This window comes from Molossus molossus, unplaced genomic scaffold, assembly GCF_014108415.1.
Source record: "Molossus molossus isolate mMolMol1 unplaced genomic scaffold, mMolMol1.p scaffold_m16_p_19, whole genome shotgun sequence".
Lineage (NCBI taxonomy): Eukaryota > Metazoa > Chordata > Mammalia > Chiroptera > Molossidae > Molossus > Molossus molossus.
Window position 1 is genome coordinate 19579680 of NW_023425354.1, and position 26335 is coordinate 19606014.

At 37.0% G+C, this 26335-nt stretch overlaps 1 protein-coding gene across 2 annotated transcripts in view; it reads left to right on the top strand.

The window, feature by feature from the left end:
• The window catches only part of RNF43 (ring finger protein 43), a 67518-nt gene that overhangs the window by 4272 nt on the left and 36911 nt on the right, over positions 1-26335 (top strand). Inside the window, exon 1 of one of the 2 annotated variants that reach the window (XM_036268942.1) lies at positions 13299-13376. The exons of the other annotated variant lie outside the window; for it this stretch is intronic. The gene's annotated coding sequence lies outside the window, so the exon portion shown is untranslated. Of the gene's footprint in view, positions 1-13298; positions 13377-26335 lie in introns of those variants that run through there. 2 annotated transcript variants of the gene reach the window in all.

Consider the following 26335-nt stretch of genomic DNA (forward strand, 5'->3'; position numbering starts at 1 on the left):
TGTTCCAAAGCAAATTCTTATTTTATACTTGAAAAGAAACATATAAACCCTACATTTTAGATGATCATCACCTTATTTTTTGGCTCTGATATTACTGTACCTTTTAAGATACACACAGAAACACCTTTCTTTGCAAGTGATATGTTCTGGACACAATTTTTTGATAGATGAAATATATTGGCTTGTTTTTAATTGAGAACTGTATACTCTGTTTAAATTTGAAGTGAGTACTAAGGAGGTTGATTTTAGTGGTCAGCAGCACCCTGAAATTCTAGAATGCCCTTAGAGCATATTTGGTCACTGTCTCACTTTTAAAATTCAGTCAAGCTTGAATGCCACGGCTGGCTTTCTACCACATGTGGCACCCTATTGCTAAGCCCAAAATGGAGAGGACTGGATTACAAAATGGACACAAGGTGTCAACTTGCTTCCTGGTCACTTTGGTCTTATCTACACATAATTTTATTATTTTCAAAATTTAAAAACTTAACATGTTTTTTATTGACCTGCAAAGTTTTTTAGACACTGTTTCTCAGGCTTTCAGGCTGTGGATTTTGCTTATAACTCATTCATAGGCTATTCATTATGTGTTGAATTTATGAACTGACTGGAGCCATAGCATTTCACAGGGGAATTGCTCATTCCCCATGGTGAACATAGAGCCCAGAGGGCTGTACCTTTTTAATGTGGCCTCCCAGTGTCTTATTCCATAAAATTATGTTGCTTATTGATTACATTTTATTTTATGAAAGGATACTTCTTGTTGTAGCTCTTGGACACTGGTTAAAATGTTGTTAAATATGATTTATCTCAGCATCCAAGCTCAGATTTTAATTTTGTGGTATGAATAGAACCAAAGTATTATATGAATTTAAATTCGGGTCTATTTTTGAGAGAGAAGGTGAGAAAATTTAACACATTATAGAACTCTCTATTCCAGACATGGATTTTTACATATATTATTTAGTGGTTCTTCATGATTACTCTTTAGGTAGTATTTTGAAGCTAGGATAAGTGAAGTGGAAAAAGAATAAATGGCAGGCCCTGTTATTTAGAAAAATAAACAGGGAAAGAGAATGTGTCTGGAAAAAATGGCGTAAGAACTTTTAGATAAGAGTCTAATAGTTTAATTTGAACTCTAGGATGGAATTAGGAACATTTTAAGCTTAAAACATATATCATTTTGAATACAACAATTGGAAAGGAAACTGCCTTTCTGACTTTGCCTAGTTAATACCCTGAATCATGAGGTATGTGCTCAATTTTAATTTTATACCCTAAGCTATTTTACTATAGAACCATATTTTGATCTCTGAAGTCTTTGGGAGCCGTACAAAGCTTTGTGCCTTAGTAATGTTCTGTGGCAGCAGCATGTTCAGTGGGTTAATTATATACTGCATAAAAGAATGTCCTTTTTATTTCAGTTTTTTTGTCTTTTGTCATAAAGCTCTACATAAAGTTCCTGTGTATTCACAAAGGAAACGGTACATAAGAGGCACCTCTTTGCCATTCATTATTTTGTCAGTCTTTATTATATCTTCTCTTACTCTGCTCTTTTTCTCACTCTGTTAAAATTTGCTAATTTTTTAAACTCTTAATGTTGAGCCTATCAGTATACTTTTAAGTATTGTTTCATTTGTGAAACAGGGAATTTCATTGTACCTATTATTTAGCAAGTCTCTTTAGACTTTACAGTAGATAGTGTGTGTCACTGGCAATTTTAAGTCTTTCTTTATCTTTTCTGTCCACTGAAGCTTCTTCTAGGTCATTACTACATTTGTAAACTAGCCCAGTATTAATCTCTGGAGACTTTAAGTATTGTTCCTGGTTTATTGTCTATTAATGGATTTTTTATCCGTAATAGTTACTAAATTTTCTTAATAGTCTCTTATGAGAGAATTATTTTTAAAAAACAAAAAGACCCTTTTGAATGATAAGCATCAGTTGTTCTTTATCCACTATTTAATTAATTCTTTCAGAGAACTGTAGTGTGTTGGGGACACATGGTCTTACACCTCTAGAATCCATGCTGTTCATTCCTTATCAGATTACACTGCAACTCAGGTTTACTCAACTGTGGTTAACCAAGCCTTCCATTGAGCTGGGTTCTGTTTGTATCTCCTAGCGTTGTGCTTTGATGCACTTGAGCTTTCTTGGTGGATGGCTTTATCATGGTGTCACAAATCTGAAGGGATCTTCTCTGTTGGCTATGAGGAATTTTGGATAATTTCATGTATCCTTCTACCTATGAATGAATTATTCTAGTTACCTGTTAAGTTTGATTGTCTCCGAAGACGCAGTCAGGTCTTTGTAAAACTGGGGATTGGGAAATGTGAAGGTATGAAAACAGTTATTAAAAAAAATTTACCTTGTGGTTTCTGGAATTTCCAGAGTTTCAGAAAATCTAACATTTTGCTCAATGAATTCAGGGTATGTACAGTTTCATAAGGAACACATTTACTAGATTTTCACTTGTATTACAATTTTAATTTTTCTTAGACAAAGAGAGACATCCCTTGACTGTGAGTCCCCAATTTGTTTAATAATGATAAGGTCCATAGAATTGTCTCTGAAATAATTTTTGCTTTTCTCACTTCATCTGAAGCTGCATATACAAGGGCACTGAAATCCAGGCCTTGGTGAATTTTTGTCCTGATTATTATAACTCAGTCTTTGTGCTTAGGTTTCTTTTAACTAACAGTCATATCCATTTGACAAGCTATGTTTAAAGTTTTAAATTGTAATATTCTTTTTGGAATACTAGGAAAAAGTCAAAATTGAAGAAGAAACGTTGCCTTTGCTATAGTCTTCCATTTCATAACTCCTCATCTTAGCTCTAACCAGATTATTATATTGTTTTTCTTTCTTTTTTGCCCAAGAGCTGCTGCTTTGCATTACCATATCATTTCACATTCCCTGTGCATGGTTGCCATTGTCTTTAAAGTGTCTACTTTTTAGATTGGCCCTGCATTTGCCACAATCTTTGTCTCTTCCTTTCTTCTGATTTCCTTCTACTTTTTTGTCTCTGTTTCCACTTTATTTTTAGATTTAGGATAACTTTCCACTGCTATTCTGATCAGTATTTTTCTAACTAGCTATAAAAAAAAATCTACATCAAAAAATATTTGTAACTCTGTGTAGTTAACTAAACTTACTGTGGTATTTCACAATGCATACCTATATCAAATCATGATGTACACCTAAAATGAGTACAATGTTATATGTCAATTATATCTCAAAAGAGAGCGAGAGAGAGTGGGAGACCAAAATAAATAAATAAATAAATAAATTTTAAGGAGACTTTTCAGATTTCCTAAGTACTGGCAGTGACTAATAAAGAAGACTAAATAATAGTGATTATAGCTTTTTACAGTTTTTATTTTTCATTTGAATATATTCTTTTTTTCCTGGTTTATACCATCGTAGATGGGAAATGTGCTAGAGCTTATGCATTGTCTAATTGTCCAGTTTTCTAGTTTGTTTACCTCTTTTCAATGTTTGTTTATATTATTTCTAGTAATATGGTTGTTACCACTTCTAAAAAAATGATTGCAGTCCTATTTTCTTTCTCAATTTTTGTTTCTTATTCATAAATGTTATTGATTAATAAGAAACAAAATTAATCTTTAACTGGGGTATACACCTGAAACTAATATAATAATGTATGTCAACTATAATTGAAAAATTAAAAAGTGATTTTAAAATAAAAAGCAAAAGTGCTAGTGGATCTTACTATAGTGTAGAGAGGTCACCAATTCAGCTATCACACTCTTCCTGCTCTGCTGGTTGTCTTGGATTTTCTTAGACTTCAGGGTTAGAATGTTCTGCCCTGAGGCTTCAGCCCTACAATGGGAGCTGTGATAGTTTAGTATTTGGGCAGCAGCAGTGAGCACCTCTTGGACAAATTCCCCCTTACACGATGTCTCTACTTGTCCCTTAATTTACCTATTAGTCAACACCTAGTTATCCTAACTTTGCATTTTTACTTTATTTGAAGTCAGATCCTAAAATTAATTATTTGGGGAGGGAGAAAAACTTGATCATAAAGTTTTGGATAAAGCCAAAGAGATAAATGCTATACAGCAAAACTGTAGTTGACAAAGTGACTAAACTGTGACTTAAGGGACTGACTTTAAGTTCTGATTCTGCTACTATGTAGTTGGGTGATTTGAGACAAAATAGTTTTCACCTTTCTAGGCTTTAGATTCTGTATCTGTAAAATTGGGAGATTGCAATATAATAATACATAACAAAGTTGTGCTGTGAACTTTATATGTATTAGCACATTTATTCTTTGTCTTTTTGGTTAATCCTCACCAGAGGATATTTTTCCACTGATTTTTCTTTTAGAGAGAGTAGAAGGGAGGGAGGGAGGGAGATAGAGCGAAACATCCATGTGAGAGAGACACCTTGATTGGTTGTCTCCTGCATGACCCCAACCTCCAGGGATCAAACCTGCAACCCAGGTACGTGTTCCTGACTGGAATCAAACCCGAGACCCTTCGGTCTGCACTCTAACCACTTAGCCAAACCAGCCAGGGCAGCTCATTTATTCTTCATAATAACTTAATGAAAGAAGTACAGTATTTTGTTTTTCACATTTTACAGATAAGGAAACCGAGGCTTGAACTATTAGTATCTGCCAAGGTCATGACCGTAGCTTGTAGGTGGCATAGTTGGAACTTGAACCCTAGAGCCTATGTTTTTTGAGCTCTAAAATTCTGTACCTCTATGAATGCCATAGATGAACAGAGCACCAGGGTAGGCTTTGTATAAATGATTAATTTTTTTCTATAATAGAAAGGAATGAAAATGATGAGCATTATTCTCTGAGACTGACCTAGAAAACATAATATCCTGCTAACTTCTAGTAACCTCTTTATTTCCTTTATTCTCTCATTTGTGTTTCATTTGCAAAGACATTTGTAAAGCAGAATATTTACTCAGTATTTCCTTTTTGATGTGAACAACTTACATTGTCTTTCTCTTCATTTTATAACAGCCTATGGTGAAGTATCTAATATAGGAATCTGACATTATGAACTTTGAAACAGCATGCATTTAACTGGTATTACTCAAGCTAGAATTCCTTAGAAACAGAGATTTCAAAGGTTTTGTGATTTCGCTTTGAGGCCAGCCTTTAAAAGAAGTATTCATATTCAAGGCACTCTCAGTTATTCATGTTAATGGAGATGCAGATAATCCACTTAATGTATAATTGACTTTGGAACATAGTCAGAAATACACCATCTGTGTGCACAAACAATCTTAGGTGCTTGCCTCCTGCAGTGCCAGCCTCGGAGCCTTCTTGACTTGACACCCAGAGGAGAGAAGGAAGCTGCAGAATATTTGTAATGATAATTTTTCAAGTTAAGAAGATATCTCTGTTATAAGCACCCATCAAACAGATTTGTATATAGTTCCATATATATACAAAATATCCAAAAAAGTATCAAACCAAAACAAAATATATCCATGAACTGTAATGTTTAGAACTCAGGTAAAAATAAGGGCATATGATGAAGTAGCTTACCTGTCCTTAAAAAAAAAAAAAAGCCAGCAATCAATAAACCTTTAAAAAAGATGCAAAGTTTTATAAATTCAAATTCATAAATCTCTGTGGTCAGTAGGAGGTAATGAATGAGCTGTGCCCCTGGTTATTGTCCCTCTCAATCTGTTTAATGTTTACTTTGATGATTCTAGGGGTAGGCATTTCCTTGGTTTTTGTAGTAAAGTGTATTGTGTTGTAATTTTCTTTATAAAAATTAGCCATAGTTTACTAAGGATATTTCTGGGGCTTATGGTTAGGTTTATTTTTAATAGGTTTTGCCTTTATATTTGATTAATTGGAAAGTGAATATTTTTTTGTTTTGTTTTTTAATTTTTGTTTTGTTTTTTCTCTCTCATTCTCTTTAAATTACTAAGTAAAATAGAGGAAAAAGATGTTATAAATGACCAGTGTACTATGATAAATGTCCTGTCAGGAACCAGACTCGGTAACAGGGTAGGTATTGTTAGAGAAGAATGTGTTAATGATGTTCCATTGAATTTATATATTTTCTTCTGAGAAGCTTAAAATGATTTACTAATATGTGCAAGCCAGATAACAACAGGTGATATTGACTTCATTTTACAGAAAATAAAACATAATGGAGAAGAGAAAGCAAATAAATTATCCAAGAACAAAGTTGCACTGGGATGGACTCAATCTGCTTTGTGGGAAATAAATGAATAATCCAATCTTTAAAGTATCCAAGGATGTGGATTTCTTAGGGATCAATTCATCTCAGTGAGAATCATAAAAAGCTAAAGTATCGTCAATGGCTGAGATCTCCTCTATTTGGACCTATATTTCTCAGTGTGATAATTCAGTCAAAAAACTATTGGTGAAGCTGTTTGCCAGCTTTATGTCTCAGAAAGCCCTATGTGCTAATGCTCTGACCTGTATTCATTGTTCTGTTGAGAATTGTAATTAGAGTAAAAGCCAGTCTTTACAGTGAGCTGTAGGCCTCTTCAAGATCTGACCTGGCACCTCCACTTCCCTTCACTCTACTCTAGCCACTCTGACCTCCTTGTTGTCCTTTAATTTAACCTGGCATACTTCCACCTCAGGGCCTTTCCACTGCTAGTCCCACCTATACCCCAGTTATTTTCTTTTCTTAGTCTTTCAAATGTCACCCCCAAGTGTCAAATGTACCTTCTCAGTGGGGCTTGTCTAGACCATCCTTCTCTGAAGGACTCTTTCCATTCCCCTGAGTCATATTCTCCTTCCCTGCTTTATTTTTCTTTATAAACTTACTGCCATGTGACATTCTGTAATGATTTACTTCTGTAGTTGTCTGTCTCCCCTTGTAGATTGTGAGCTCTATGAAAGCAGGGGTTTTTATATCTTTAGTTCAGAACTGTGTTCTTGGGAATAGTGCCTTAGTGTGTACTTAGTGCATTAGACACAGTAGTTACTCAATAAATATTTATTGAATGAATGAATATAAGGAACATTATGGCAGTGCTCACTCTGATAGCTGGGAGATAACTGGAGGATGGAGCAGATATATTTATCTCATCATACTTTAAGTAGACTATGAGGTCAGTTATTTTGAGTGCTTTGGGTTTGATATAGCATGCTCTGTTCCTTTGCTCCTCTGTCTTAGTGATAGTGTCTCCTTGTTATTTCCAAATTGTAAACAATATATTTGAGGTGCTCTTTTATACAGTATTTTTAAACAGCATTTATTTGGCTTAAGAGCTCAACCTCTGCTTTTTAGGAAATTTTGACTTTCCAAGAGAGATTTATTGGGGTATTGATTTTAAATCTGTGATAATCAGATATTAGCATATGTATCCAAAGGACCTCACCTTTTTTGTCCTTAAGCTTGTGATTCCCAATTCTGGTTTTGAGATGTCCTAACACAGTGGTTTTCAAATTCTTAAAACTAATTTACTGTCAGTTTACTTTTTTTTTTTTTTTTTTTTAATCCTCACCTGAGGATATTTTTACATTTATCTTCAGACAGAGTGGGAGAGGGAGAAAGAGAGAGAAACAACGATGTGAGAGAGACTCATCTATTGGTTGCCACCCGCAAGACCCCAACCGGGGCGGGGACAAACCGCAACCGAGGAGGTACGTGCCCTTGGCCGGAATCTACCCAGGGCGTCTTTGGTCCACAGGCCGATGCTCTAACTGCTGAGCCAAACCAGCCAGGGCTTAGTTTACTTAATTTAAAAAGTATTTGTATACATTATTTGAAGTCAGGCTGACAACATTATGATGCAATTATAAGAAGGTTAGCCTGAACTAAGATCACCTTAGATGTAAAAATTGGTATCTGATAAATATCTGCTATGTGTAGTAAAAAAAAAAGTACTCTCCAAATATTAAGTGAAATCGTATTTCAGTTCAAGAAATGCTTTCAACCCTTTATTATGGTGGTTTCACTTGAAAGATTCATAAGAATAAAGAATATTTTACTAATTTGTTTTGATATAAGTAGAACAATTATGGCTCTATGTGCTTATTTGGCCAGTAAATTCAGAGAACAGAAGCTGTAAAACAAACTAACTTTGGTTACTTTCCATGTCTTTGGTTTATATTATTTAAACTCCATTGATTTTTCTAGGGCAGGATTCCTGGACCCTTAAGTTTCTCTTTGCCATAATGCAAAACTTTGTATCTTTGTATCTTTTTAAAGGTTTGTTGTTGAAGGCTGGTTTGTTTGTTTTTAAAGAACAGGTAAGCTATTTCATATACTCTTATTTTTACCTGAATTCTAAACTTTACAGTATATTTTGTTTTGGTTTTATACTTTTTTATATATTACAGTTTATATTTAATTTGCAAAGTCAGAAATGATCAACATAATTGAAATTATTTGTTAGGGTTTTTGTTGTTGTTGTTGTTTTTAATTGAAAACAAAAGGCTCATTTTTCCTGGAGATGGGAAATGAGATTATTCGGAAATTCTGATCCCTGAATATAAAGTAGTGGTAATTGTTAAAGATGGCAACATAACTATCTTTAAGACCACTATTTATTTGTTTTAAAAAAAATCTAGAGTACTTCCCTTATGATAGAAATCAACCACAAAACAACTAATTTTAAATAGCATATCCAGTTATCATGTACCTATTAATTTCATCCATGCTATAATATATCAAAAAGGGTACTATTGAGCACATATAAATATATGAAAATTGAGGAATACTGTTGCTATTATTATTTCTGTAGAAAATTTGGATGAATCTGAAGACCTTAAATTTTATGCCTATTAATATTGCTATTTTCTAAAAAATGATTACAGATTCCCATTATTTCCCCCCCTAAATTATTTCTACAGTCCTGTGTATTATCCACAGTAAAAAAAAAAAAAAAAAAAAAATCTCTTGCATGATTCAGGTTTCATGTGTTTTTTTTTTTTTTTTTTTTTTTCATTTTTATATCTTCTACTTAGACTCATATTGGTTATCAGACTTTAAAATTCTTGTGGTCAGGTATTTTTTTTTTAAACTGTTGTGAAGGACTTTATTGGCCTTACACTGGAATTACATCCTATTCAGTTTTCCATACTGAGGGTCAAATACAGTTTTTTTGGGGTGAGGATAGAGGGATAAGCTATTCCATTTGTAAAATAGAATCATCAAATTTCAAGCTAGAAGAAACACCTAATTTAATCACTTCATTTTACAGAGGAAGAAACAGACTCAGAGACATTAGTGGTTTGCTAGTTAAAGAACTGCCAATCTACTACCATCTCTTACTGACCAGTATTTTTAGTAAACCTTATTTACTTGTTTTAAGTTGTTTTGGGTCATTGCAGGGAGCTTAACAAGCAGATGTTGGCAGATATTTTCCTCTGAACATTCATTCTATTAAGAAGATATTCTAGACTGCCATAGGGTCTTTTTCCTCTTTGGTCCCTAGTCTATTAGAAGGCATATTTTAAAACACGTAAACAAAGAAAAAATACCTTGCTGCAACTTAGCATTACTTTATGTGATACACCTGCCATTTATTCTGCCATAGAATCACGGCACAGCACTAGAGGCTCGTTATGAAGTGTAGGCTGGGAATCTTACTGACTGTGGGTTGCACTGGATTCTCTCCATGTCTTATAGTGTGGACCTCCTACTGTGTACCAGATGCTGTGGCAGGCCCTGTAGGAACACAAAGAACAACACCATAGCCTCTCCCAACAGAGGAGTTTCAACAGCAGAAGGCAGTATATGATGAATGCCAAAGGAGGGGTGCAGGCATAGACACATTAGAATGCTGATTTTCATTTTTTCAGGAGTCATTTAAATGACTTAGGTAATTCTGTCTCAAGGTATCCCCTAGGACTGAAGAAAAAACAAAAAAATAAAATAAAAATTTAACCCAGGCATCTTAAAGTTAGAGGGCAACTAAATTTAAGCAGTCATACCTTCTAATATTCTCTGCTATCAGTTAACTAGAGGTTATAATATTGCCGGTATAAATATTCTTGTGTGTATAATATTCACTTGTAGCATTTTCTCTAGAAGTCCAAATAACTAAACACCCTAGCTTTCTTTTCAAATTGCAAACTGACTTTCTAAAATGTACAAGACGTTCCTGTTAAATGTAGTAAAATTAAAAAAAGAAAGTTGAGCTGTAAATAGAATTCAACATATTGGGAGTTCTGTTTGAATTGATAATCTCACAGACCACTCACTTTTAATTCTTCACAAACTGCATCAGGAAGAAAAAAATACGAAGACTACTATGTAGAATGTGAAGAGTATATGACTATCATCTCAATTCAGCAAAATCTGTTTTTAATACCAAAGTTTTTTTTAAAAAAATCGTTGACTTTAGTTACTAGTATTTGCTATTCCCATTCTCTGAAATTTGTTGGTTTTAGTATTATATGAGGGATATAGAGACCAACTCAAGAAGAATGTACATATCTGTTATGACAACAACATTAGGTTATTACTTGCTCTAAAGTTAGTAAACTGGATGTTGTACGTTATATATATGTTTATCATCATTAGAGATTATGTGGAATTTAGTTGTCCCCTTTGGGTATATGAAAAGTCCATAGATGCTTTATGTTCATTTCAAAAGTAAAAGCAAGTCACTTAACCTTTTGTCTGTTGGAGTAGAGTTGGTGGGGTAACTAAATAATCTTTAAGATCCTTTTCAGGCCTTGACTAGTTTGGCTTAGTGGTTGGGGCATCGGCCTGCGGACTAGAGAGTCCTGGGTTCAGTTCCTGCTAGGGGCAGGTACCAAAAAAGAAAAAGAAAAAAATCAAAGAGAAGGTGCTTTATTTTTATTTTTTATTTATTTTATTTATTTTTTTATCCTCACCTGAGGACATTTTTCCATTTTTTGTTCAGATAGAACGGGAGGGAGAGAGAGAGAGTGAGAGAGAAATATCGATGTGAAGGGACACATCGAGTGGCTGCTACCCGCACGACCAACCAGGGCCGGGGACAAACTGCAACTGAGGTACGTGCCCTTAGCGGGAACCGAACCCGGGTCTCTCTGTACCGCGGGCTGACGCTCCAACCGCTGAGCCAAACCGGCCAGGGCGAAGGTGCTTTAAATTAAAAAAAAAAAAAAGATCCTCTTCAGCTCTTATTTTAATTTTGGTGTTTTAATTATTATTTTTTACTTTTTATTGAATTTATTGGAGTGATATTGGTTAATAAAATTATATAGGTGTACAATTCTAGAATTTGTCATCTGTGTATTGTATTGTGTGTTTACCACTCAGCAGCTCTAAACATTTTGTTTTTGCTTTTGTTTTTTTAATCCTCACCCGAGGCCATTTTTTGCACAGATAGAGTGGGAGGGAGAGAGAGAGAGAGGGAAACATCGATGTGAAAGGGACACATCGAGTGGCTGCCACCCGCATGACCAACCAGGGCCGGGGACAAACTGCAACCGAGGTACATGCCCTTAGCGGGAACCGAGCCCCGGTCTCTCCGGACCGCAGGCGGATGCTCTAACCGCTGAGCCAAAACCGGCCAGGGCTGTTTGTGCTTATTCTAGAAATAGACTTAGTATACTAAAGGGACATGTAACTTGTTGACTTATTTCTTTTCCCTGAGACAAAATTTGGTAGTTAGTACAAAAAAAATCTGACTAAATTACTTCAAGTCACACAACAGATTGGTAGCAAAACTAAGCATCATACTCAGCTGTATTCCTATTCCCCTGGTCTTATACTATCTTTACATTCAGTTAACACACACAAAAAGGAGTGTTTCTTTGGAGTTTTATATCTTAAAATATCTGTAGTGGACTGAGGACCCTTACTCTGAATCCTTCATCCAGGCTGTCCCAGTGGCTAAACCACACTTACTTTGATCACTTCCATCACAAACCTATATCTACGTGAACCTGCATCTTTGGAAAGGGCTATAGTAGGAGGAGGAAGGTTCATCTGATTCTAAAATACTTTTTGAAGTTGAACTTTTAGAGATAAGCTGGTAGATATGTGGGGCTGGGGAATGTAAGCATTCTAGAGGGATCTATGAAGAGTGGAAATGGGGCCATCTGATTAGGAACTACGCCTCGTTATTAAAGGGTGACTTTCTGCATTGTGTATCCCCAGAGCTGGAAAACTTCTGATGGGAGAAAGAGAGAGAGAGAGAGAGAGAGAGAGAGAGAGAGAGAGAGAGAGAGAGAGAGAAAGGCTGCTATTGCTGAGGGCCATACAGTAGACACAAAAGCGTCTTCTTAGAGGCCTGCCGCAGAGGCAGCATGTACAGGCAAGCCCGGTCCTCTCAAAGACTGGGAATCAGATTCTTTCCCCAGGGGGTTTCCAACTAGTTTGCACTTCAGAAAAATCTTTTCTTTCTCCTGCTATTTACGCCCTGCAAAGAATGTTCTTCCAGCCAAAGAAATTGTTTTATAATCAAAGATTCTTGTCCTTAGTTGTTGGACATCAAAGAAACTTTGGAGGAGGCTGGGGGATTATGTGAGTGCCTAGAATTTATTTTGAATGCAAACTTGCAACATTAGCAAGTCCCCCAAAGAATATACTCATCTCAGAGCTGGGAGAGAGCCTAATATAACTAACTCTACTCTCCCTTGGTTGGATATACATACCCCTAAGGTACAACCCAGTTTCCCTGGCCAGTGTGGCTCAGCGGTTAGAGCATTGGCCCATGCACCTAGGGGGTCATGGGTTTGATTCCTGGTCGAGAACACAGTACCTGGGTTGCAAGTTTGATCACCAGCTCTGGTTGGGCACATGCAGGAGGCAACCAATTGACGTGTCTCTCCCACATCAAGGTTTCTCTCTCTCTTCCCTCCCTCCCTCTCTTCCTTCCTTTCTCTCTAAAAATCAATGGAAAAAATATCCTCATGTGAGGATTAACAACAACAAATAAAGAGATACAACGCTGTTGAGTAGCTCTATCTAGATCTAACTCCTGTGTGTTTGGTTCTTGAGGTTCTTACTGGAAGAGTTACCCTTCCTCTACCAGCTCTTTTAAAACCTATTATTGGGAAACATCAAATTCTATTGATAAGCTTGAAACAACAACAACAAAAACACCTTTTTTGATCTTCAGTACTTCAACTCTTGGGGATTTCGGGCTTCTCCCAGGGCAGTTGATGATATCACCAGTGTTGGGAGCCACATTCCCTGCATACCCTACTGTCTCTGAGGTGTTGATGATGTCATTTTCACCCACAAAGGAAAACCTCAGCACCCTGAGGGCCTGAACTCAGGTCTTGGCAGGTAAATGAAGGAGGAATTTACTTTTGGATTTAAACTGATTGAGTCAGGCATAAAGAGGCACAACCATGTAAAGAACTAGCTTCACCACCTCATCTCTGGGGCTTGAATAGACCATTTGTCATTTAGGGAGAATTAAGACTGTAACTTTAAGAAATTATTTACTGGGTAAGAACAATGATTTATTTAATATTTTGGTTCTTGCACTTTGGAACATTTATAGGGCGTTGTTCTCAGAGATTATGGCTTATTCTTAAATATCCTCCTCTGAATCCGTGAATTTTTCCAAGCTTTTCTGAAATTCCTTTATAGATGATCTAACTTTCCTTCCTAGAGCAAATTAACAACAACCAAAACAAGAATTAGGAAAAATAAAGTGATGGGTAGGACAGATGCAGGCAGAATTAAGCCCCGGACAAAGTACATTCTTATTTTAATATCGGCTCTGTGATTATGAACAGAAGAAAGTATTTGCTCCAGAAGACTTCCAATCTCTTCCTATCCCTTCATCACAACCACAAAGTAGTGGTTGGAAATAGAATTCCAAGAACACCAAAAATGCTCACAGTTTCCAATAGTGGCAGCTACAGTGCCCCCACACAGATTCTTTGAGCACTCTTCCTCAGAGCCTTCTTGTGGTATCCTTGTGGTGGTTAGAAGCCTACATCATTAATCACAAAAGGCTTGCTCTGAGACAAACCTGGTAAAAATGTCAGCTGTCTGTCTTTGCCACCAGAAACAATTCTTTATAGTTTTACTCTGTTCTAAACTAAGATGCTATAGTTTTGAAAGACAGTCACTTTGATGGAACCATCAACTCACCCAGTCTCACTAGTTTGTACTAGGAAGGTAAGTAAGGATGTGTGGGGTAGGCAGGATTTGCCAAAGGTTTTTATTCCACTCAGCAATGCTAACTTGCCTGTGTAAGCATTAGATTACAGTTTGGGGAGTTTTTTCACACTAAGAATTAATGTATAAATTTCACTGAAATTAAGTGTTCCTTTAGTTTATATAGGGGGATAGGGAGGGAATTGAACTATAAGGGAAGAGCCCAACCTGCAACTGACCTTTCATTTTGTAATCTTACTTATTCTGAGTTGATGTATGCTTGAACCAAATTAGTGCTATTATATAAAATGCCCTAGTTTTTCAAGCAATATCAATCTTCAAGGCATGGAACAGGATTTGGCATTTTGTTTCCATTTTTATTGTTTTGTTTCTAAAGGGAAGTTTGAGTTGGAGCCTGTCTGGCAGGATTCCATACTTCTACCAAACCACCTGTCCTGACACAGACAATGGAATCAAAAGTCAAGTTCTTTATGACTGCACCTGCCTTGTAAGTGCTGCCAGAAGACCTGATTTTCTCCTGCAGCCAAACTCTACCCAGAAACTATATAGTACTTGACACCTAAGTCGTGGGTGCACATACCCCAAAACTTGGGATGTCCCAATTCCAGGACAGCTAGTACTAGCTCTCCCATTGACCTCAAAGGTAGTTTTTGCGTTGCATTCAACGATTATTTTACTGTTTCATCAAATGGGGGTATATGTAAATTTCTGGGTCATTTGGGTTTTCAAGATTTTTTTGTGCAGATCTATTAATGAAAATGAATCATTTGGCAATTTATTATTTGGAAATTGCCTTATATGTTTATGCATCTAGTAAACATGAAGGGGAGAGTATGATCTATCCAAAAGAGACGAGGATCATATCTCCAAAGTCAGAACACCATGCATCATTTCCAGGAGTAAGGAGTTGCCCTTCGTTCCTACTTCTAATTTTTCCTTTTCTTGGAACTGTAAGTTATCCTAATTGGCCACCAGTTGGATGTTCTCTGTTTAGGCAATTGGTTCAGAGGCAATCTGACTTCCTTGATGAAGACTTCTTTTCCTTTTGAATTAGCAGAGCATTTCTTGGGTCCCCTTAGGGTAGAGTTACTTCATTATCTTCTAGCTTTATGTGTAACTGGAGGCCTTCTGGCCTAAGAACATAATTTCTATCACCAATCAGATAATTGAAGATAATGTGCCCATCAAATAGTGCTCTTTGCACAGCATCCACATATAATGATATAATATGATAATAAAGCATAAAGGGCGATCTAAAATGAGTTGCAACATCTGTGGTGAAAAGAGCTCTCAGTAGTCGTGTTTCAGTGTCAGTGCTGATCCTTCTTAGCTTTATGACCTTAAGGAAAATTGCTTAACCTCTTTGAGCCTGTGTCCTCATGAATAAAATGGGGATAATAATAAATAGTCTGCCTTTGTGAAATGAAATATGGTATGAGAATTGTCTTTGAAAATCACAAAGGTGAGGTTTTATTGTTATCAATAATAATTAGACTTGATCTCTTTCTTATTCACCTAATTACTGTAAGAAATACTAAGTTTGGCTCTGGCTGATTTGGCTTAGCAGTTAGAGCATCGGCCCTGGGACTGAAGGGTCATGGGTTCAATTCCTGGTCAAGGGCACTTACCTGGGTTGCAGGTTAGATCCTCGGCTGGGGTCCTGTGGGAGGCAACCAATCAATGTAACTCTCTTACATCGATGGTTCTCTCTCTCCCTCCCTCCCTCCCACTCTATCTAAAAAAAAAATCAATGGAAAAATATCCTTGGTTGATAATTAACAACAACAACAAAAAAATATTAAGTTTGAGGGTTATTGATTTGGACTTGGATAACCTATTTGAATTCAGTTTGGCATTATCCTAAAATAAGTAGGTAAGACTACTTGTATTTTTTGTGTAGCTAAAAAGACAGAGCTTTAATTCAAAATTTTGTGGGCCAAAGGACTGATTAAATGCTACTGTAATGTGGTAATAGGTAGCCTTAGTGTCTTAGAGAATGACTAATAAGGTATAGGTTCTAGGGTGGGAACTTAAGTTCTGTTACCGCCTTTCTTGTGCCAGGGTGAATCACTTGCCCTCCCTGGATCTTTGTACAAGTGGCTGTTCTACATTAGTAAGCCCATTAGCTTCCTTCCATGATCACCGACACAACACAAAGCAGCTATTTTCTAAGATTTTACTTCTCAGAGTCAGAGGGATCCTAGAACCATATTACATATCACTCTTACATTTTCCCTGTTGGAAATTTTGTAGTAGTCTTTTAATTGCTGTAATCCTGAAAGAACTGTTCAGAATGCTGAAGTGCCAGCTTTCTGTTCACCTTTGAGGCCATTTTCTAAGGGAGAGTTCAGGATTGTGAAGGGAACTGATTTACCCAGTTCATTATACTCAGACTGTGCTGGTCGCAACATGTAATTTTTTGAAGCTCAGCAGATAAGGTTCTCTAGACTACCTGGAAATTATCCCACAGGTCCCTGAGACTCCCAGTTTCCCATCTGAGAAGTATTAGATCAAGATGAGACTAAGCAGTTTCAGTCATAACACCTATCGAATATTAGTGGCCCACATATCATTTTGAGGTAAAAATAATCTTTAAGCCATTTCAGAGACTAATGTTCTGCAGTATGGAAAATCTGTTTTCCATACTGTAACTTTACCAATTTGAAGTCTCACTCCAAGATAAGTAAATAGTAGGATAAAGGTAATTATGGGTTTTCTCATCTACTTACCTCTACCCTGTTATGATTAAACACACAGAGCTTATAGATCTTTTAGAAACAAACTTAGTTACGATTATTATCCTTTCAACATTTGCATGGTATTATAATCCATGTCAGTCACAGTGCCATGTAGCATAGTGGGAGTCAGAAGACAAATGGGTATGGGGGAAGATGGAGAGTGGCAAATGTTTTCCCTTCTGTTGGATTTGGGAAGTACCCTCCTTCTCTGATGGTACTTCTTGGAGAAAACTGTTTTCTTCCTAAAACCTAACAAAGATTAGGGAGAGATGTCTGCGAAGCATTTGAAGCTCTTTGAAAGGAAGGCATGAATAAACTCTCAGTATCACTGCTATTATCATTAAAAAGGAAAACCCAGCATGTGATGTTTTGGGTCACTTCCAGCGGCCTTGTTTGATGTTCATGGTTCCTTTTTTGACCTTTACTTCTTGATATCTTTATACATTTATTGAGGCTGTGGGACAAAGTCTTGAGATCCTAAGCAATCGGGTGTTAAGAATGAATGACTGCCAGCCTTCATTTTTATGGATGGAATGTCTGAAAATGTGTTTAAAGTAAATATAGCTCAGTCTTTGCATACCTTGTTCAAATGTGCCTGTCTGGGTGGCAAAGTTAATTTAATATCTGATCATTTGAGTTTTGATTTCCAGTTCTATTCCTTATTTTAAAACCAGAGTTTTATAGGAAATTTTTATTAAATAGAAGAAATGCCAAATTAACTGGGATTTTTTTTTTTCTGTACTGTGCTTATGAGTTAGATATATTTTAAAAGAAAGAAGCAGATATAAAGGATCTAAGAAACAAACAATATAAGAGCTTCCTAGGGACTTTCAAGGGACACTATAAGTTCAGCCCTATCTCCTATACTTCAGAGAATATAAATGATTTCATACTAAAAATGACCATTATATATTGTAGTGTTATAAGAGACCAATGATACCAAATAAAGGTTAAATTATATTCAGTATAATGTATTTAGTCAGGAAAGTACACCAATACATTTTAGAAGGGGTTTCAGTAGTATAGATTACATTTTTAAAAGCACTTCCTCTGGTCCTTGGAAAGCTAAATAAATCACAAACTTTTATTTTGTGACTTCCATATTCAAGGACTTGTGCTAATCAAACTGTCCAATTCACTGATTGGCAGCAGTATTTGAGAATCAAGTGGAATTATCACTCAAGTTTTTCTTAATGCTTTTGAGTTTGTGGGGTTGCTGTGTTTTTATGTAAAAACAGACACGTTCTTCATAACCCTAGCTGATGATTTGTTTATTTGCTTTAAATTTTAAATGGTTTTCCTATAATAAAACTTGCTTAGCCCTGGCCAGTTTGCCTCACTGGTTAGAGCATTGGCCTAACCGGTCCAGAGAGACCCGGGTTCGGTTCCCGCTAAGGGCACATACCTTGGTTGCAGTTTGTCCCCAGCCCGGGGTGGTCGTGCGGGTGGCAACCATTTGATGTGTCCCTTTCATGTGGATGTTTCTCTCCTCTCCCCCCCCCCCCATCTGAACAAAAAATTGAAAAATGTCCTCAGGTGAAGATAAAAAACAAAACAAAACAAAACAAAACAAACTTGCTTATACATAGACACATATTTTTCCCCTCTGGTTTTTCAATTGAGTTTGTTTTCTTCCATCCCCACCCCAGTGTATGTATCTCTACACACAGAGATTTTTAAATTTCTAAACCTAGCTTTCCCCACATAAATGTAAGGTAGAAAAAATTTTTGAAAATTTCCATCAGAACCAAAGGAACTCAACAGATTCTATAGGAAATTGAAGATAAGGATAGTGTATAGCATGCCAACTACTAATACAAAATTATTTAAAATTAACATCATTCAAAAGCAATCACCTTGAGATGTCTATGGTAATATATGTGTTTCTGTGTATATATACATAAATATATATTTATACTTATAAATAATATATATACTTCTATATAATATGCCATTCATATTATATATAGGCCATAAATCTGGAATGTAGAATGTATGTATATATTCTAAATACTTATTTTCAAACCTTTAGGGGAAGGTACTTTCTCTAAGCAAACCTTGGACTACCCTCTGGAAATAGCTGGCTTTGGAAACTCTGAAGCCAAATTAATTATCTGATCTTTGAAATTTTGCCTTTTGAGAAAATGGTCACATACAAAATGAATAACCTTAAGACAGTTCCCCTCTCTGTGTTCTTTTCCCTGAAGCCTCTACTCAGTTTTATTGAATTTCTCCTAGCAGAAAACAATCAAGTCTAATCTCTTAACAAACTGACGTCTTTCTCTCTGTTTCAGCCTTGTCTCCAATTCAGCATTTCGGAGCAGAGTTTCTTCTTTTTCCTTTTAAGTTCTGCTCATTTATCTTTCTTTAGTTGTGTTGGCTATCTTTCTCCTTAAGAATGTTAACCTACAATATGGTCCTGTTTCTTTTCTCTCATTTTCATGTTGAGGTCATTAAAAAATCTGTGCCCACTGTCAAATTAAATGTCTCTTTTCACTATGACAGTTTATCACTTTTGTATCTTCCATATTCTGTTGATCTTCCTTGGGTTGGACCTGTTCCCTTCTGCTCCATGTACTGCACCAGGTTCATTGTATGTGCTCAGTAAGTGTCATGAAATAGCCATTATTTTGTTGAGTCAGTGGGTGTGTTGCTGCTATTGTTCATCTGGAGACAGTTTTCTACAGGCTGTATTAACAGGCAAGTGCATGCCAGGCTACATGCTGACAGCTGTGTCTTCCCATCAGAAAAAGATCCTTCTTTCTTCCCTATCAAATGAAAGCTTAGCTTTTAAAGAAAATGACAAAATACAGAAAATGAAAGAGAAGAATGGAATTCACAGCGTCTGCGGTTTTCTCTATCCTTAATGGTAAGGCAGCTTCCTAGAGGATTTTATTGTAATATGTTGATGAAATGTTTAGAGTCATCCCTTTGCAGTTTGTTTAGAAAGTAGTTTCTAAGCAGCAATTCCTGCATCATCTAGAAAACTTTTAGCTAGAGAAACCACATTTCTTTTCTTTCTTAAGCTGCAGAACCAGTCTAATCTTTTTTTTTTTTTCAGTTTGTTTAACACTTGATCTTTATGGTGAGGCACTAAGTTATATTATCTTCCTTCTAAACAAATGTTTCTCAGATTTTTGTGTTTTTATAGCTTTCTGATTTCATTTCCATGATAGATTTACTAATCAGGGAACTATGACTATTTCTAGGAGTCCAAGTATGTATAATATAAACTATTCCTCATAAAGAAGGAATAACTTCATGGCCACTGCTGTGATAGTACATTTGGATCTTACCATGGATTCAGACCTCTGAAATAATGGAATCATGTGTATGTTTACAGCTAGGGAATTTACCATCACATTGTATTGCCTCATACTGACAATACTCTTTCCATAATCTTTGGGCAGGTAGGTCATGCTATGGCTGCCTCAAAGGCATTACCTTATATTTTTCCCCAAAGGAATCTGAGATCCTGTTTAATGTTTGCTAGTTTTGTTAGGTACTGAAGGCAGAGAAGTTGTAGTAGTAATCTCATGAAGAAGGAAATCAGGGTTTCTTATCTGTTTTCCATATATTGTCAATCTGTGCAAGCAAACTGATTATATGGAAAACTGATAAGGAACTTTGTTTTCCCCTTGATATACTTGCCTGCACAGCACTGTGCCCCACTTTGAAGAACCCTGTGGTAGAGTTTCGGCTCCTTAGATAAGGTGGAATATCTGTAAAATAGCTAAACCATTGTGCCTCCATAGATTTTCACAACCCTGGAGGTGAGAGTAGTTGGGAGGATGAAAGAGGGCCATTCTCCCCACCCCCAAGAGTCCTAAAGTTCAAAGACACAGCTGCTGTTCCTGTGGAGCCAATGCATCTGGACTAGTCCAGTCACGGCACAGGGAACTATTGCACTATAGCCTTCCTGTTGTTTCCTCTAAAGTATTCGTCTAGGTGGCCCTTGCCCTTCCCTGTGAATCATCTCAAGTCCAGCTCTCCTTTTGTTGGTCTGCTTTGAACTTCTGTGTATTAATCTCTTGTACAAAGTAATCTCTAAGCAGTGGGTAGGAAGTATTCCAGGTGTACTCTCTCACCCACAGTACATGCGGTGGATCATTGAACTGTCTTGTTTTTGCAATAACATCACCCTCTAAGTTCTTGCTCACTTGATTTCTTCTGTTTTTCTAATGGCTTTCTAAACAATTTCTCTCCATTTGTACAATATTTAATACATTACTTTTCTTTGTTCTATCTGATATCAAGTCATTGATAACCGCCTATCTAGAGAGGCTGGAGACATGTTCTCTTCCCTCTTTGAGGCTATTTTCTAGAAGAATGGGAGACCAAATCTGGAACTTCTTCATAAAATTCACTGTCGACTGATAGGATTTACTTTTGTAGTTTCACTTCTCAAGGTTACCACTGACTCACATTCTTTCTACGCTTTCAGTGCAACCAATGTTTCGATTTGTATTCCAAGAATCAAACTGAATGCTAATCTTTTTTTTAGGAGAGAAGAGTATCTCCAGTAAATGGGAGTCTAGAGAATGTTGAAAGTGCTTCTATGAAGCAAGTTAACAATATCCAATTGTGTTTCTATTCAAGGCAAAGTGAAAGTAAATGAACATGGGTTGTGATCTGTTTTAGAAAATATAAAACATTACAATGAATCTAAAAAGTCTAATCAATCAGTTTCCTGATCTACACTGTCATCAAAAGAGTGCTGTTACATTCATCTCCACCTTAAGGTGGATAGTCTGAAGAATAGTCTTTTAACTTGAAGGCCTATCCCCCACTACACAGGGTGGGTCACCAGCTGCTCCATAATAGCAACATTACCCAGCAAGTTAGGACAAGAGAATAAAACAACCATATCCAATTGATGCTGCAAAGGAAATTCAAGGAAACAATGTAATGATGATTATTATATTCATATATGGGTATAAGAGCATGAATTACAGCCACTATCCCCAAATGTTCTTATGAGAGAACCTTTTATAATACGCTATATCTGTTACCTCAACATCAGGCCATGTATGGAAATTTTTAAAAGCCAAATAACTCCTCCTTAGATTTTGAAGACAGGTATTCCCCTTTGAGAGAGTTGTAGTAATGATAATAGTTTTGGAGTGAATGCGTAACTATCTTATATTTATAGGTCTTTGTTGTAGGAGCTGCCTTTTATTCCACATTCAAATGTATTCAGAGTTCAATAGGTACCTAGTAAAGAAATAGTAAACACTTCTACTTTCTTTTGTAGTCCATAAATTAACATATAATTAAATAATAACTGGGCTCAATTCTCCTAAGCAGAGTGCTCTTTAAATATTTGCTGCCCCCTTGCCCAGCTGGTATGGTTCAGTGGTTGAGCATTGACCCATGCACCAAGAGGTTGCTGGTTCGATTCCTGGTCAGGACACATGCCCAGGTTGTGGGCCTGATCCCCAGTGGGAGGCATGCAGGAGGTAGCCAATCAGTGTTCTTTCTCATCAATGTTTCTATCTCTCTCTCCTTCTCTTTTTATCTCTCTCTAAAGATCAATAAAGAAAGAAAAAAAAAAAAAAATATTTGCTGCCCCCAGAAAGCTTTTCTGGTATTACTGGTATTGTCTGTTTTTCTATCATAAGCTACCCAATTTCCCACTATATTTCACGATTAATTCTCATAAGTATTTGTGTAAAAACCATTTTGATAATGCTCAAACCAATGCCATTTAGTCTCTTGGGATTCACCCCAATAAAGATGTATCCTCTTAACTCCCACTAACTTCATTTACTGTCATTTTCAAAGTCTTTTCTTCTATCTTAGTCTTCAGTTAATGTTCTCTTTCAACTTATGCATTGCTCTCAGAGAAAAACATTATACTTTCCTCCCTCCTCTGTCTGCTGCCCCAAATAATCCACCCAGCCTTATAGATGTGCTGTTGGAGGGGCTTCTGGGTCATGTGGCAGTGCAGATTTCTGCTTCATCTCGAGGGTCTTGTTTCCTTGCCCCCATCACCCTCTAGCTGCCAGCTGTGAAGATTCTTACCTATACCTCCCAAACTGCTTAGAAAGGAATCTGGTTCTCCTGGCCCCTGTGCTGACCTTGACCCCTTCCCCAGTCCTGAGCAGCCTTGGAAGCAGCCCCCTCAGCACCTAATTCATGCCTGATACTCTAACTTTCTTGCTCTGGCCTCAGGAGAAAGAGAGCACATTCTGAACACTCCTTTTGTGTCGGCATCTCTGTGAGGTGCTTTGGAAGGATTCCAGCCAGGCATGGAAGGGCTCTTTGATAATATCTGGCGGGTGGGTAAGAAATTTGGGCACCTGGCCAAGATACACATTGTCTGTAATCGTTAACTCAGTCTGTAAACAGTTCAAACGGCACTGAGAGGCCGTCAGTTATTACATTAGAAGCCTTTCATCTCTCTTGCTTAGAAGCCAGGCGTCCGGCATTGGCCCCCACTGTGGCAGTGGAAGCCATGGTGCTCTGTGCACAGCCAGCCAGGCCCAGAGCATGCAGGGACATACAATGGAACCCGCTCCGAATGACTGATTCCAAACTTTCAGCAATGGAGCAATAACTAAGTCATTAATTTCCTTTGTTCCATACCTGGCTGACGCTTGAAGAAAAAAAAATATGAACAATAAAATGGCAATAAATACATAGCTATCAACACTTGAATCTAAAAAACAAAACAAATGAACAATCAGAACAGAAACAGACTCATAGATATGGAGAACATTTTGACGGTTGCCAGATGGGAGAGGGGTTGAGGGATGGCTGAAAAAGGTGAAGGGATTAAGAAGTACAAATTGGTTATTACAGAATAGTTGTGGGGATGTAAATTACAGCAAAGGGAATATAACCAATAACATTCTAATAGCTATGTATGGTATCAGATGGGAGCGAGATTTATTGGGATGATCATTTAGTAAGTTATGTAATGTCTAATCACTGGGGTATACATCTGAAATTAATATAATAATGTATGTTAACTATAATTGAAAAATAAAAATGGTTTCAAAATGGGAGGGGGCACCCTGACCAGGATTAAACAGTGGGGAACGAGATCGAAATTCAATTTTCCTACCTACATTCATGTTCTGAAAGGTTTACAATCTTACCATTCACCTTTTCAGTTTGCCCCTTTACTCTAAATTTGTTCTAAATTGGGTCCTTGGTGTATCCCATGTGTCTAATGAGGTTTATGGTTATTAAAAATTACTAGACCCTAAGTGCAAGGCACGATGCTGGGTCCTGGAGAGGGCCCAAAGGAGTATAAAATAACAAACATTCCTACCCTCAGAGTGCTTACTAATTGAGACCTTAAGATAATACTAGATATATACCAGAGATAAATACCATCATGACCATTTACAATAAGTGCCAAATAAAGTATGCAATGAGCTTCTACTGGAGTCCATAATAAGGGGCAAGAACAGAATGTGGACAGGGGTGGTCAGGGAAACTCCTTCCCAGTTCTGTGAAAAGAATTTTTTCAGTGCTTTTTTTTTTAGCTTCTTTTTCTTTATGTTTTGCATTCATTTTCTTTTGCCTTTTTCATAAAATTACAAATTTTGGTAGGCACATATCGAGTGTTCTAGAAAATGGAATCATTAAGGAACTTTCAAATTTTTCTGAGTAGAATTTTGCAGAGGTGAAGTTAAAAGACCTGCCTTCCCACGGAAGATTCTGATTCCAAAAGATGGTGCAGGAAAAACCAAGCACAACTGATTCTAAACATCTTAATTACAGAAGACTCTTTGTTGATGAATATTTTCAAAGATGTTCAGATTGGGTTTTAAGTCTACTGTTGCTGAAGCAGTTTGTTCACATTGCTCAGAAGCAAAATTTAGATTAGTCTGTAGGTTTCAAATAAACAAGAGAATAAAATCCTGTACTCACCCTATTCAAGGTTATCATCGAAAACCAGGTTTTGTCCCTTAACCAGAATCCCAAATGTAAAGCATTTAGACTCTTTTCCTCTACGAACAATGCCCTAACATTTGCCCCACTAACTTTAACTGAAGGAAAATGATAGAGCTGTAAGACATCCTTCCTCCAAAATCAGTGGGAGACAGCACTGTATACTGCCCATACGGTGAGTCCTCACTTAATGTCATTGCTGGGTTCTTGGAAACTGTGACTTTAAGTGGACTGGCATATAACGAAACCAATGTTACCACAGGCTAATTGATATAAACAAGAGTTAAGTCTCTATGGCATATTTCTGGTCACAAAAACATCACCAAACTTCTAAATAAAGATCTAAAACACTTTAATATTAAACAGGAAATAAATGAGAGCTGTACATGCATTTAAGAAAGATGAGTAAGCCCTGGCCGGTTTGGCTCAGCGGTTAGAGCGTCGGCCTGCGGTCCGGAGAGACCCGGGTTCGGTTCCCGCTAAGGGCATGTACCTCGGTTGCAGTTTGTCCCCGGCCCTGGTTGGTCGTGCGGGTGGCAGCCACTCGATGTGTCCCTTTCACATCGATGTTTCCCTCTCTCTCTCTTCCTCTCTCTCCCTCCCACTCTGTCTGTACAAAAAATGGAAAAATGTCCTCGGATGAGGATTAAAAAAAAAAAAAAAAAAAAGAAAGATGAGTAAAAACAAGTAAGGTCATTCTTTTCCAACCTGCTTATTCCAGTTCAAGGTTGCAGTTGGCCAGAGCCTATCCAGGCAGTTCAGGGTGCAAGAAAGGAACCCACCCTAAGCAGAACACCATTCCATCACAGGGCACACTCACATCCACACCCACACTCACTCAGATTGGGACAAGGGAGACACACCAGGGACCCTCATGTATACATCTTTGGGATGTGGGAGGAAACGAGAAAACCTATGCAGACATGGGGAAAACATGCAAACTCCACACAGTGGCCCCGGCTGGGAATCATTTTTTTCCCCTTTCATCAATGTTATAACCAGAGAACATTGAATAAAACGATGTTATTTGAGGACTGGCTGTGTAATTAATTTGAGCCATAACTTGTTAGTTAGAAAGCTCTGATCTCATGCCTGTTATTTTCTTTGTTTCGTTTTCCATTTTGCTCAGCTTTCTGGGTCACCTTTCCATTACTGTTACATGTTTTGGATTTGGGGTTTGCCTCTGTTCTACCACCCAAGTTTTCTTTGCTGATTCTGAATGTAGCTTTGGAGGAGTATTGATAAAATAAAAGAGAAGGTGTGGCATGAGGACGTGCACCCTTGCACCCCGTCTGAGCTCTGCTTCTGATTTACCCATGTGCTGAGGATGAGCGCTTCAACATATCCTTTCTCTTGCCTAGGACAACTAATACCTTCCCCTACTTCACAGAAAAAAAGCAGCTCAATCTTTAAAACAGAAATTAAATCCTATAGAAGAAAACAGGCCCTAGAGCAAACAAAATCAAGTTTCTTTACCATTTGCTCAGTATCGTTATTTGTTCGTGGTAAACAGGAGAGTGGTTGTTTGAAAGGATGTGTTGAATCACTTTTATACAGTAGAATTGTAGAAATACAGAATTGAAGGTACTTTTATAAGGAAACTTTGAGGTATGCTATCTGATCCACCCATTTCAA